The sequence below is a fragment of the Chlamydotis macqueenii genome, chromosome Z (genome assembly GCF_036417535.1).
Source record: "Chlamydotis macqueenii isolate bChlMac1 chromosome Z, bChlMac1.mat, whole genome shotgun sequence".
Classification (NCBI taxonomy): Eukaryota; Metazoa; Chordata; class Aves; order Otidiformes; family Otididae; genus Chlamydotis; species Chlamydotis macqueenii.
In genome coordinates, this window is record NC_141593.1 from 62,675,921 (window position 1) to 62,688,712 (window position 12,792).

The window sequence follows — 12,792 nt, forward strand, 5'->3', positions numbered from 1 at the left end:
AGGCAGGCAGCAGCGCCGTGAGGGATGTGACAGCTCTCTGCCACACAAAACTCTCCCTGAGAAAGGGAGGAGACAGAGATGTACATTGCTTCCCCTGTTTTGAACATCCTCCACTGTTCTCAGAACTGCATCACGAAATGGAAGGGGCTATAAATAGCCGGTAGGGCGCTGATGACTGTACTCAAATCATGGTAGAGAGGAGCTAGCTAGCTTCTGTACCTTTAAAAAAGCCAAGAGCAATAACCCTCTCTGCAGCAGCATTTAAACCTGAAGACAGTGTAGGTAAATAAACACGGTCCTTGTCAGCAGCCCTTCAGGTAGTGCTGGCAGTAAGTGCTATTTCATGGGAGCAGCACCTTCGTCTAGGTTTGCACTGCCCGTAACAGCAGTTTTCCACATCCCACATGGGATTAATTTTCCAAGAATTAGGACAGTCAGTGCAAGGACTTAGCTAGTTGCCTCTAGGTTTCCTTTGAATCTCCCCATGTTTGTAGCTATGTGTTTCTAAAGGATGTGCATGCAGATGTTGACTTGAAGTGTGTTTTACAATGTAGAGGCGTTGACACCATAAATCTAACAAAAGGCAGAGCAGCAATGTAGATGTTCAGCTGCTGAGAACAAGTTTGAATAAATATGCAATGCTTGCAGAAAGTAAGTGCTATTGCTGTCACAGATTTGTGCTATTCGTATAAAATGTTAGGGCCATATATTTTAACACCTCTGACAATGTTACTTCTTGACTTTGTAGATTGACCACCTATGTCTGCTTGACAACAATTGACAGAAGCCTTTCTATACAGGGTAATTGTGGCTACAAATGTGCTTTCAGTGCCTCTATTACCTTCCCTTCAGCAGGTGTAACACTTTATTGCTTGATACTACTCTCCCTTTTAGAAGTCTGGCTCCAAGCCTCCTTTGTTTCAACCCAGATGCCAGCCTCTATTTAACTATTCATTAAAAAAAAGAAAGAATACCACCCCCCCTCCCCCCACCCCCCCAACCATCTGGAGTAGAACTGATAGGGGAGCGGACTAATTTCTGTACCTTTTTAACTGACTTAAAGGTGAAAGGATTCATCAAATCCATTAATGACCTATCTTAGATCTAATAGACACTTCACATTCAGAAAGGCTTATTTAGAAGCTGATTCAAACAAAGGCAACAGAAACAAGGAAGAACATACACGAGGGGCAAAATGGTTTGGGAAATATAAATCCACCCAATTATAATTCGAACAAAACCAAGTGAGAAACCATACTCTGCTGAGGCACTATTGGCCAAGCATCTGGGCTTTGCATTCATGCATAATTAAGCTTTAGACAGCTGCAGGCTTCTCCAGCATGACAAGGCACAGGATATCACAATGCAAAGTAAGATGCATTGTCAATGCCTGAAAAAAGTTTGTTTTATTTTCAGATACAGCACTAAAAAAAAAAATCACCAAAAGAACAAACAAAAAAAACCCCGTCAGTGAAAAGAAAATACTATTCGAGACGTCAGTAAAATATGAGCTGGGATTCACAGAATTCCCCTCCTGCCCTTGCAATGTTGTATATAATTTTGTTTTAAGTTTCCACAATGTATTAAATCAAAGCAAGCAAAAAACATTAAACAAGTTTCAGGACACTGGTTTTTTTTGTGATTAAAGTGGTATTTTAAAAATCCACACCTACCTGTTAGGGTATTGTGATGTGCAGAAGGTAGCTTCCAAGGAGATTAAATATGCAAGAAAGAAAAAATCTCTCTGTGGGATTTTTAACAAGTGCTTTAAACCGAACATTATCTTGCTTAAAGAAGCTAGTCCCTTTCTCCATTACAAATCACATTTGGCATAAAGACTGAGAAGGCAGCATATTGCAATGCCAACCACTGGCAGACCTCTGTTAATAGCCGCCCCAGCTGTGATGATCTCAGAAAATATTGTAATGTGTAGAGAATTTGGCTATCTTTTTACTTTTAATTTCCTTTGAGGCTGCTCCAGTTCAGAAAGACTGCAACGCTGTGTCCTGCTAATTGTGTCAAGCCTCCGAAAAATACTGTCTACTTTCTAAGCTGAGGGTAAATCGTGGTTATTGTGGGACAGAGAATAGATTGCTTACCCTCCCCCCCCAGAAAAAGAGGACATACATTCCATTTTACAGGCTCAGTATTTTTGTAAATATATCATTTATCTATTTGACATGGGATCAAAGTTTCTTCTTGGAAAATTTTAATATGATTAATCACACATGGATGGGAAATGTAAAGTCACAATAGCCTGAGGACAGGACAAGTACAAGTCAGTTAGCACTCAGTTCACCATTCTGAATGAAAAAATGTAAATGCAAAACAAAGATGTAAAGATCTACATTTCTATAGAAGGCAACGTGAACAGTTTTGTTAGCTGTGCAAGGAAGTCTAAATAAAGACTCGACCAGAGAGTGAAAACACAGTGGAAGTGAATACAAGAGGATGTAAGAAGTGCATAGCCTTTACTTGTGGGATGGCAAATCACCAGCACTGATGCTGAATTTGATACCTACAGAGATCTAGGTTGGCATCAATGTCAGTAAGTTTGAACTTTTTTTTAACAATCTTAGTAACAGAGAACTGAAAAGATTTCGCTCTCTGTGTCTTCAGTGTATGTTTTTCTTTCTTGTGGTGTAGGTTTTAGCAGAGCAGTGAAGCTGTGACTTCATTTGTTTTGCCCTGATACACAATTAATTCCATGTGTATGACAAAATATTATAATGACGTGTTCTTTGTTTTCCTGTTCACTCTTCTTTTTTTTCCTTGTCATCATGGATGATGGTCTAAATAAGAGGCAAGTAATTAAAGAATAACCAAGACAACAACAGCAACACAGGGTGAAGTTAAGGTTAATTGCATTTGTACATATGATAATTATTTTATCAGTTCTGCTTCTGCTGGTCACTCACAATTCCTCTTTGTTTCCTCTTTGTCCTTTCTCTGTATGATTTTCCAAAGTGTTCACTTTCTAGCTGATTTTAAGTGAAGCAGAGCACTTTTGGAATATCATGCATTTTTAAGGTCTTGAATATTTGAGAATCTTGGGTCCTGGTTTGATATGGAGCAAACAAATCACAATTTCCAAAACAACCTTCTGCAGAGTTGTGGAATTAGAATGCTTTTTGCATCAAGAGTTTTAATATGCATGACTAAACTATTTGAACACTTGGACTAGTTTCTTGGGTGTTAAAATTACGTTCATGGTTGTTGTGTGTATGTGTGTGTGATGGTTAAGGGGAGAACTGACAAAGCTGTGTGGAAAGTATCTTAAAACACAGTAACCAATCATATTAATTTCCACCAAAAGGGAAGTACTGCTCCTTTTTGATCTCAGTTATACTGATGTAAATCTGTAGTAACTTTGCTGAAGTTGTCTAGGATAACTACTAAAATCAATGGAAATATTCCAGACGTACGTATTTGCACCTGAGTTGATAGCTCCACTCAACTTTTTGTAGGACCCCCACAGCCTTTTCGGCAATGCTGTTGGATGGCCGGCCAGCCTGCCTGTAGCAGTGCATGGGATTGTTCTACTTCAGCTTTTCCTTTCTCCCTGTGGTACTCTGTAAGATTCCTTCTAGTCCATTTTTCCTACTTACCCAGATCCTCTTAAGTGGCAGGCCTGTCTTACTGCCTATCAGCTGTTCAGCCTGCCCACAACTTGATGCCCTTCAAACTTGCTGAGAGTCTGTTTCATACCACTGGCGGGGTTGTTGACAAAGTTGTTGAACAATTTCCACGACGATTTTAAGCCCAATGTGTGCCACTCATAACTAGCTGCTAGTTTGGCTTCAAACTGTTGACCACTATCCTGTGAGCCCAAATGTCCAACCATTTCTTTTCCTCACCTTGTGTTTCCAGTCACCTTCACATCTTTCATGTTGACTATTTGCCTGGAGATTGAAGTGAGGCTGCCCAGTTCATAGTTCCAGATTCTTCTTCTTGCCTTTTTTGAAGAAGTTCCAAACATTTCTGTTCTTCCAGTCATTGAGGACCTCTCCCAACCTCTGTGACATTTCAAAAAGGACAATCTCACAATGGCATTGTACACCTCTTCCAGTATCAACATAGAATCATAGAATCATAGAATGGTTAGGGTTGGAAGGGACCTTCAAAGGTCACCTAGTCCAACCCCCCTGCAAGGAGCAGGGACATCCCCAACTAGATCAGGTTGCTCAGAGCCCCATCCAGCCTGGCCTTGAACGTTTCCAGGGATGGGGCATCAACCACCTCTCTGGGCAACCTGTTCCAGTGTTCTACAACCCTCATTGTAAAAATTTTTTTCCTTATTTCTGATCTAAATCTACCTCCTTCTAGTTTAAAACCATTATCCCTTGTCCTATCACTACAGATCCTGCTAAAAGTTTGTCTTAATCTTTCTTATAAGCCCCTTTTAAGTATTGAAATGTTGTACTAAGGTCTCCCCAGAACCTTCTCTTTGCCAGGCTGAACAACTTCAACTCTCTCAACCTGTCCTGATAGGAGAGGTGCTCCAGTCTTCTCATCATCTTTGTGGCACTCCTCTGGACTCGCTCCCACAGGTCCATGTCCTTCTTACGTTGGAGGCTCCAAAGCTGGACGCAGTACTCCAGGCAGGGTCTCACCAGATCAGAGTAGAGGGGCAGAATCAGGTCCCTCAACCTGCTGGCCATACTTCCTTTGATGCAGCCCAGGGTGCGGTTGGTTTTCTGGGCTGTGAGCACACGTTGTTGGCTGATGTTGAGCCAACAACAGCCCATCTGGGCTGTAAACCTGTTTATGTTCAAATTCCTCAAGCGGTCTGTAATGCAGTTCTCCTCCTGTGCTGGTAGTACCTCTCACCTCAAAGTTTGCTGCCGTGTACTGGGACTTCGAAAGCCTGGGAGCAGGCATTGTGAGTAAGACTGAGGCAAAGAAGACATTTCTTCAATAGAAAAAGCTGTTTCTTCACACTTTTTTTTTTAAATATAAAACGATGTTTCTTCTATAAGCCAAGCAAGGTGCAGAAAGGTAAGTTTTCTTTTAGAGTTTTTTCTATTGATTATCTAAATTAACCAAAATGTAGGATTCAGGAAATATAACCAAGGCCACTATACAGGCGTATTTAAATGAGAATATTAGTAAACATATTTTCTGTGGGAATTGGGTCCTGCTTTGGCAAGATACTTAAGGGAGAGGCACAACTTTATAGGACTACTCATGTGTTAGCTCTACTGATGTGTTAAAATACACACATGTGACTGAGCTGAATAGACCCACACAGAAGAATTTGCTTCTAATCCATGGTAATTAGCAAGAAGATAAATTACACAGATCAATAGTTCTCATCTAAACTGCAGGCATGGTGTTCATTTGATCATTATTTATTTGATTGCCTGCACAGGCAGCAAAGCATAAACATTCAGGGCACTACACTTGAGCAGTTACCATACCACTGTATTTTTTCCAGCCATTTCTTGTCTCTTTCTCTACTGGACAGAGCTAATCAATTGCTATGCCTGAGAAAACTACTGAACCAGGGCAGTCTGCTAGACAGAAGTGGCCACAATCATCTTGCTCATATTGCTATGTAAGATCTACAGGAAACTAGATCCTTAACAGGATTACCTCCAGATGCACAGCCCAGTCAAGAACTATTCACCTCAGGTTATGATTAAATCCCCTAGAGAATAAATTTACAAAACAGTAATCCCTCTACTTCTACTGACAGTCCGTTCTCTTTGCTGCGTCAATATTTTCAGCCGTGCAGCATTTATCTTGTAAAAAAAACCCAACCAAACAAAAACAATTAAAAAAATTATTTTGTTTCCATATTTATTTCCTGTTTTGTTATTGGGTCACAAATACTGAAAATTAAGGGCATAAATTAGAGCTTTCTCATTCTGAACATGGTAAATCTTTCTATTTTTCCCTTAAACAAAGTAGTTTCAGTCATATCATGTGATCAGTAAATGCTACTGTTAGGTGTCAAGTAACATCTCAGAAGATAATGGACAGATAACAACAACCTCTTACTTAAGACAGGTAGATAAAACGGCTTTGCTATGTAGTAAGGTAGCTGAAACACAACAGTACTATGAACAAAACCAGAATCATACAGTTCAAGAGGTTTCCCTAGGCACTAGTAAAACAAGTAACTGAGGACAGCCCCATGTGGTGGAGCTGGATTTGTCTGCTGGTCTTGGAGACAAAAAGGATGAGGAAATCTTAAACAGTGACAGAGACTTGCCCCTGAAAGCAAAAGTCCGGAAAGAGATACCTTTTGGACAGGATGTTGGCTGAATGAGGCCACATCCTGTTATTAGATTCCTCATATGCTAAAGGAAACAAGACTAGATGTTGTCTGTAAATAGAAAAGATTACAACCAAGATACGTAACTCCCCTGTCAAGTTCTCCTGTTATAGAAAGAGCATTCCAAGTTCAGACTTTGCAAAATGCTACAAATGTAACAAATGAAAAAAAGCTCCTGTAACTATTCTTGTTTTCTTCCACTTGTAGAGGAGAATAGAGCATTGTTTTGCTGGCTATGAACATGTTTAAACATTGCAACGTAGATTATGGGTTTGTGTATGCATAAGAGAAAGACTGTTTACAGTTATTATATCAAATATATTTGTTATGAATTATTCACCACATAATATAATTATTTGCTATTATTTATGTTTCCATTATTCAGGAAGTCCTTAGGCTGCAAATTGCTGGAGGATGGGAAAGTAATCTAGGAATGCAGTGTATGCTCTTCTTGTGCTCTTCTTGACACATTTCCTATTGAAGGTAGCTACAACGGGGCAGTTCTCACATGTTCTGTTGCGTGCATGCTCCCATGTAAAGACACAATTTTTGTTCTTTCTTGTTTTCCTTAGATGAAGTTCATTGATTTAGAATCAACATACTCGACTCTTTTGGGGGTTAAAATAAGCAAACTTGCTCATGACCACCCAAGCACACTGCTAAATTTAATATCTCTTGGAACTGTTTCATACAGGCTTTGTGTTGCATGTTTTCTTATGCATAGTTGATAAACCTTCTTGCAGTAGTGAGCTCCACCCCAATCACTTTTTTTTTCACTTTGATTTATTCTTTTTATACATCCTGGAAAGGTGCTGTGTGGAGGCTGTTACCAGAGAGGGCTATTGCCTCTTTCATTTATAGAATCTTCTGAGTTGCTTTGTGGCCCAAACACAAGATCTCTGTGGGATTGTGAATCCTTCAAAGACCATTTTCTGCAGATCCAGAAGGAGCAGATTGCTCTCTCCATTGGACACCAACCTTTTCACAGCCTCCATAGGCATTTCTAGCTCTTATAGAAGGAATAAAAAAGGGACATCAGGGAGACACCTTCTATTTTGGATTTATTTTTCCTAAACACAGAGCATGTATGCTCAGTAGAAAACATTAATGAAATTGTAAAAAGTTAACTGGCATAGTGTTAGCTACAAAAGACTACCCACTGTTGCACCCACCAGATCACATTCAGCATCATGTCAAACAACTATCTGAATTCACACTGAAAATAAGTGCTCAGTGTAACTGAGACTGCTTCTATTTGTGTACAGCTGATGCTTATTTGGGTTATATACATGGAATTTTGTATTTGTTTTTTTTTTCCCCCTATGTTATACACATAATAAAATTACTTAGTCTATGAAATGGAGATGAGAGCTACAGTGTCACCCTTGTCTTGTGCACTTCTTCTACTTTTTTTTTGCTTCACAGACACAGACTTCTTCATTAAAGTACCAGAATACCATAAAGGATTTAATCTTTCCATAGTAAAGCCAATACTCTTTTGATCCAAAATTAACTCTTCTTTTAAGGTATTTAGCATTTGTAAGAATTAAGAATAAAAAAGCAGTCTAGGTGGAAAATATACAGTATTTCTAGAAGTAGTTCATATTAATTTTTATACAGTGTATCTTTTTTATTTACTTCTGTGATGCAGAAAATGAATGAAAAGTATTGAAGCTATTATTAATTGAAAAAAAAATGGAATAGGAACTAGCTTGATCTAGTTCAGTATCTCAGCAAGTTGAACTGTTACAGCTGTTGAGTTCATCAGGAGAGATTAAAGACTGAACACAAAGATAAGGGTTAAGATGCGGTATTTATGTTTGATCACATCACAGCTTTTAATAACTTCATGACTTTATCGTAGAACCCTATGTTTTCCACCCTGTTACCTTCCTTTCCAGAAGATAATCTAAATCTCTTTGGAATCATTCCCATTTCCTGGATTACAGCATCATCTTGTGTGAATTAATTTGATATGCTGTACTGAAATGATCGTCGTTCTGGAATGGCACAGGGAGATATCGCAGAGATGATGTGATTCCCTCTTCCTGCAGAAGTCCAGCTTTAAGAAATATGTTCCTACCTTCTGCTGAGCTGTATTTCTTATATCAGGAATTGTAATCTTGGAGTTAGGCCAAAACTATTCACCGTATGTTATAGATTAAAATAAATCTGTAGGCATTTCCTTTTGTAATACTCATTTCCACTTTAAAAAAAAAACCTTCAAAACCTATAATGAATAGGAGGTCATGTTCTAAGAGGGGCCTTCAGGAAAACAGATCATGATTGTTAAGACACTGACACTCTAAACTCTAAAGATAAAAAAAAAAACTGTAAATGACCATGCAAGTTTTTGGTCAACCTCATGTCATAGGAGGTTTATCACTGTAAAAAAACTCCACAGGAATGTAACTTGTTGGAAACTAGTGTCCTTAATTATACACTCTTTAAGTAATACCAAAAAGAAAAGGGCAGATTATAACTGACACCAAAGCAGAACTCTTGTTAATGTTAACTGGACTTTTCTATGTGTATTTGAGTGTCACTTTTAGTCAACAGAGTCATGGCCCTGTTAACCCTGCTGGTGAAGTTTAAGAAGGCTCCTACCAAATCCTTTTGTCATTACTGCAATTAGACTTGTAAGACTGATTGACACTTCAGTTAACAACAGTGGTGAAAGGGCCTTTGCTGTCAAATTAACTGAAAATTGGTGACTTGTAAGGATTAAGTTCTATATCCCCCCTTTTACCCCATGCCAATATTAAAGCTAAGGGCTTTTTTTTTCCTGAAACTGATGTATATTAACACATACTTATGGGCTAAGCTAGATCAAATAGGCATTATGGCTGTGCTTAGGTTTCCTGATCTCAGAATGGTGACGTGAAGCCAGAATATTGGTTCTTATATTTTAACAAGTATAATCATGGCAATCCCAGGCACAAATACAGGCTGGGCGGGGAATGGATTGAGAGCAGCCCTGAGGAGAAGGACTTGGGAGTGCTGGTGGATGAGAAGCTCAACATGAGCAGGCAATGCGCCCTTGCGGCCCAGAAGGCCAACCGCATCCTGGGCTGCATCAAGAGGAGCGTGGCCAGCAGGTCGAGGGAGGTGATTCTCCCCTTCTACTCTGCCCTGGTGAGACCCCACCTGCAGTACTGTGTCCAGTTCTGGAGCCCCCAACACAAGAAGGACATGGACCAGTTGGAGAAGGTCCAGAGGAGGGCCACAAAGATGATAAAAGGGCTGGAGCACCTCTCTTATGAGGACAGGCTGAGAGAGTTGGGGCTGTTCAGCCTGGAGAAGTGGAGGCTCCAGGGAGACCTGATAGCAGTCTTCCAGTACCTCAAGGGGGCCTACAAGAAAGATGGGGAGAGGCTGTTTAGTAGGGCCTGTTGTGATAGGACAAGGGGTAATGGTTTTAAAATAGAGGGAGGTAGATTTAGATTAGAAATTAGGAAATTTTTTTTTACGATGCGAGTTATAGAACACTGGAACAGGTTGCCCAGATTGCTGGTGGAAGCCCCATCTCTGGAAACGTTCAAGGCCAGGCTGGATGAGTCTCTGAGCAACCTGATCTAGTCAGGGATGTCCCTGCTCCTTGCAGTGGGCTTGGACTAGATGACCTTTGAAGGTCCCTTCCAACCCTAACCATTCTATGATTCTATGATTCTATGATTTTAAAATTCCTGTCTACAAAAAAAAAATGTGACAATAAGAATATAAAGAGTGAGCACCAGCTGCCTGTGGCACATGCATCTGATTGCTTACACATTTCACTTAGTGATTGCGTGGATGCTTTAAAATACACATGCTGCTGTTGCACAGCTCCTAAAATCTTGTTCTCAGAAGGTAACAGATTTTTCTAATGTATCAGGACATTAATAAAAATTTTATTTTCAAGCCTGACATCTTTCAGTCATAATTTCTGTAGTTAATCCATCCTGGTCTCAGACTTGTTTTACATCTTCAAGAACACTGTACATCTTCTTCCCTAACCCCATCCATCTAACTAATACTAGCAGCATTTTTATAGCTAGGTGACAAGTGCAGTGCTTTAATGAGCTTTGCATTAAATGTTACTTTTGCCAAGAGAGAAAATGGTCGACTTTATTCCATCAATTCTCCTAACTCTGTCAAACAATTAATTCTGAAGTCTTCTTGATTCATTTACATCAGATGTGTTTTCCATCACAGATATTTCTCCTCTTGTGTTGTCAGAGATGCCAGTGTGCTCTCCTATACCAGTACACCATGCCTCCAGCAGACATGTCAGGAAGTTGGTGAAGGCAGGGTCTGTATTTCTCCGTGTACCCTTGCAGATTTACAAGGATGAACAATAAATCATGGTTCACTGTCAAAGAGCATATAGGTCTAACAGTGACACAATGCTTTTGGAAACAGATAACCTTTTATACATTTTATTTTGAAAAGAAAGACAAGAAGAATACAGCTGTCAATAGAGACAAAGCCAAAACCAGGCAGTTTGAAAACCAGGAGGCCTCTTCAAATCTAGGGACTGTGAATAATTTCTGTGTTTGGGCAACATAAAGTGGTTGGATCAGTAGAAACGACTGTTTACAAAATTTTGTTTCTTATGACCGGTTTTGATGCTGACATTAGAGAGAACTCAAGGCATTGTTACTTTCCACACCCACACAGGATGTCGTACAGAGTCTGTGTCGCTTAACTGGCTCAATAATCTGAGAACACCCAAGCTCGAGCACTGAATATAAGTTTTAAGTGAGGTTTAACACATTGTAGGCCATCTACTGCTGGAGTAGTTAGCCACACTCTCTAGGTAATCTATCAAGGGACAGAGACATTTCCAAGGCTTTCTTGATCTCACCTTACTGGAGATGTTTGAAATACCTGAAATGAGTACCCACAAGGTCTTGTTTCTCTTCAGCGCTTATAGAAGGGGTCTAGACAATGGATTTGGATATGTCTGGACTGTAGAAGTTTAAATTTGGAAGAGATGAATGCCACTCCCAGGGACTGTTACTAAGAGTCACAAGGCATGAGAAATCAGGTTTCAGAGCAGCAGAGGTATCCACATGAGACAGTCAGAAGATGGGAGGCAACCTGGTTTAAGCACTAAGTGGCAAGAGGGGAGATCAGTACCTGAAAAGCCCTCTTCATATATCATTTTTCAATGCTCCAAAACTTAGTTTTTATACTATGACTGTCAAGGGACAAGAGCCTACCTAATAAGGTCCCAACAAATTTTCAAAAAATTATGTATTGTACTCTTGCCTCCTATGGCTTTTGTTTATGAGTATAAGCATTATTCTGCCCATGGAACTGTGGTCATAGTCCTTTCACGTTTATTAAAGAGTTCTTTGTCTTTCTCACAAGAAAAGGGGTATTTTACTCTTACATATTGCCACAAAAGATGTGAGAAAAGATTTAACATCAATGGGCCAAATTCATTCCTGCTATAATGCACTGAAGTTCATATTACTACTAGGATTAACATACCTCAATGTAATTACAGCTGAGAGAATTTGCTGCTGGGATTTATCTTCAGGCTGCATAGAGGCACAGTAACGGTTGTCTCTGGTTCTGGAAAGCAACTGCTATTTTTAAAAAGAGAACAAGCTTACGTAGAAAATCGGAAGTCATCCTTCCTTGCCACAGAAAATAATAAAGCCTGAGATTTCACTGAATATCAGTGAAATGATTTGTAAGTTGCCCCAGGTCCAAAATGAACACTGCAGTTAAGACTCACACTGAACAGCAGGGCAGAATGGTTAAAAAAAAAATTTAAAAAAATCAATACTAATATTGAAAAAGCAGCTGGTAGCAATAAAGGTAGTAAGAGACTGGAACTTCCATGTTAGGAAGATGAATTTGACTTGCACAGAAGAAAAACCGAATTAATTGAAATAACAAGCATTTTAGTTTGTTCTTGGGTTTTGTTCTCACTTTCAAAACCCAAGTTGTTATAGAATCAAGATTTTATTAAAAGTTAGTTAAACAGCTCTGTCTTCCCAAGAAAATATTTAGCTCCTGGCAGAACGTTTAATAAAGGCTAGTGGGATTAACTTAAGAAAATACCCATGATTGGAGTGATTATTACAATTAGACCCATTCATGTCAGAATTCTGTGGTTCTATTAGATAGTTTTACCAAAGCTAGTGGGATTAATGCAGAAGAAATGCCCAAATTTGAGGTCATTATTGCAATTAGACTTGTACATGTCAACATTTCATGGTTTTATTAGAGAATGATTAGTGTTTTTATACTGGAGCAAGGAGTATATTGTCTGCTCTAGGCCACATGTCATCAAATCAGAATTTAGCTGTAATGCAATAGTATTCCCCTAATTGTTGCAATCAGTTATGCTAAAGCAACTCTTATCACCCTAAAATATGGAAAGATTTGTTTCCAGTTGTAGCAAGCTACAGGTTCCCATCTTGGCAAAAATATGTTAACTAACAAGCATTATCAGCCAGGCATGTCCAGTGTAAACAAGGCACTAAACCACAAAATCCAGAATGAATTTACATGGA